The following is a 2,409-nucleotide window of genomic DNA, read 5'->3' on the forward strand; positions in this document are numbered from 1 at the left end:
ACCAAAAACTACAGTTCACAAAGCTTTAAAAGACCATCAATTTCATCCCTACCACATTCAACGTGTTCAGGCTCTACAAGAAAGAGATTACCTGTCGAGGGTTAGATTTTGCCGTGAAATGTTGCGAATGCATGAATCAGACCCCAACTTTTTTAATAAAATAATTTGGAGCGATGAATCATCATGCAAACGTGATGGTTATTTTAATTTACATAACCTTCACAGTTGGCAGATAGACAATCCTCACGAAATGAGAGAAGATCGTTCGCAGTACCGGTACAAAATAAATTTATGGTGCGGTATTTTTAATTGTCAGATATTGGGACCTGTGGAACTGCCGCCAACGCTCAACTCTCACAGTTATTTAGAGTTCCTTCAGGAACGGCTTCCAACTCTTTTGGAAGATGTACCCTTAAACCTGCGGCGAAGACTATGGCTGCAAAATGACGGGTGCCCTGCTCACTACGGGCGTGAAGTAAGAGCTCATTTAGACGAAACTTATCCTCGCCGATGGATTGGACGATATGGACCAACGACGTGGCCCGCTCGATCGCCAGACCTGAATCCATTATATTTTTTCTACTGGGGCTGTCTTAAGGACAAAATTTATTCAAAAACAATTCAAAACGAAGAGCATTTGCGGGAACAAGTAAATGGAGCTGCTGCTGAGATAGCCCAATTGAGTTTAAGATCTCTAAAAGCGTCTTTTCTTAAAAGGTGACGAGCTTGTATTAGAGCAGAAGGTCGCCAATTTGAGCATATTTTATCAATAAATGAATAATTTTTTCTTCAAACAACTCATGTATATTTTATTTCACGTGAACCCATCCTTCACAAAAAATATTGATAGATATAGCCCTTGTTATAGACTCCGAATTCCGGTAAGTAACATAAAATGTCAGGAGCAGGTAATAGTGTACCTTTGTACTATTTAACATGTCATTTTTTAAATCTATTAAATACATTCTAGTGTGTCTCAGTCCTTTGCCCACCAAAGCGGCTATAACTTTTTTTTCTATTCGAAAGAGTAAGAGTTGCACCTTTCTGAAATCTTTATTAAATGAGCAATTTTTTTATGTAATGTAAAGTTATAGCTCAGTACATTTTTTTTCACCAGAGATAGTCAAAGTTGGGAAGAAAATATCAAAAAGTTAAACATCCCAAAATAGTCCTAATTTTATGATGGTTCCTTAATATATTTTAAATACATTGCATTTGAGTATGCAGAAGCAACTATCTGGAAGTATTTTACATAAAAAATTTACTAAGTATAGCCTGGTTTGAAGATGAAGTTAAAGAAAATACATGAAAAGGCACGATTTTTTATTAATTCAAAAAAATTTAAATATTTCAAAAACGGTAGCACTTTTACCTGAAAATTTTAGGTTTATCAGAGAGTTCACGCCCCCACTTACTTTCCCCTAAAGTTTGGCAGGTTACTTCTGGGACACCCTGTATCTGAACGGTCTTACGTAAGGCGTTAAACGGTCGGCTGGCAGTGGTCCCATAATCGGTGCGACTGGCGTTGCTTTGGACACTCGACAGACTTGACAATTGCTTATTACGGACCTCAGAAGCTTACGCAAGCGAGCTATTCAGTAGTGACGACGGATTTCGCATATTGTGGCTTCCGTATTTTGATGCTTCATGACAGCGTGATGATGCCTCACAAAAAGTTTCGTAAAGGGGTGGTTTAGTGGTAATATAACCGGCCGTCTGGTAGAAATGGGCAGCCATTCAGCTGCATCGATGCGTCCCTTTACGCGAAAATACGGTGATCATCTATGTAGGGCGAGAGCTGGTAGATTGCGCTGGATCGAGGGATTGTGTCACCTTTTTCGAGCAGGCGTGCATGCTTGGCTGTTTCCAACTCCCATGCTGTTAAGCCATGCATTTCATCGGACTACTTGCCATTGCGGCATCGACTCACGAAACGTGTCACCCATGCCAGAGTTCATACTAATCTGCTAAGAGATGAAAAACGATTATAATTAATGAATTCATAGCTTACAACTGCCAAGGCGTATCTCGGCTGGAGCTCTTCGTCGTCAGCAGCATCGCGTTCTTGGACTTCACGCTCCTGTGGCCAATGATCTTTATCCATCTACAAGAATTGTAGGCCGCTCAACCAATAGGAATCGAACTCAGTACTGACACGCCTCGCTCGGGTAGCTTCGTCGGCAACGTTATGAGCCATTGGTATCCATCTCCAATTGGATAGCGTTGTGTTGGCTAGTATTTCCGCCACTCTATGGGCGACAAATGGGTTGCACCGCCTAGGCTCGCTGCCTATCCATTTAAGGACGGTTTTTGAATCCGACTAGAGGACACAATCGGATATGGATACTGCGTGCTGCTCAGGAACGGTCTGCATCAACCTCGTACCTAGGACTGTGGTCTGTAGCTCGA

The sequence above is a fragment of the Rhagoletis zephyria genome, unplaced genomic scaffold (genome assembly GCF_001687245.7).
Source record: "Rhagoletis zephyria isolate East Lansing unplaced genomic scaffold, Rhagoletis_zephyria_1.1 Rzeph_scaffold_02430, whole genome shotgun sequence".
Lineage (NCBI taxonomy): Eukaryota > Metazoa > Arthropoda > Insecta > Diptera > Tephritidae > Rhagoletis > Rhagoletis zephyria.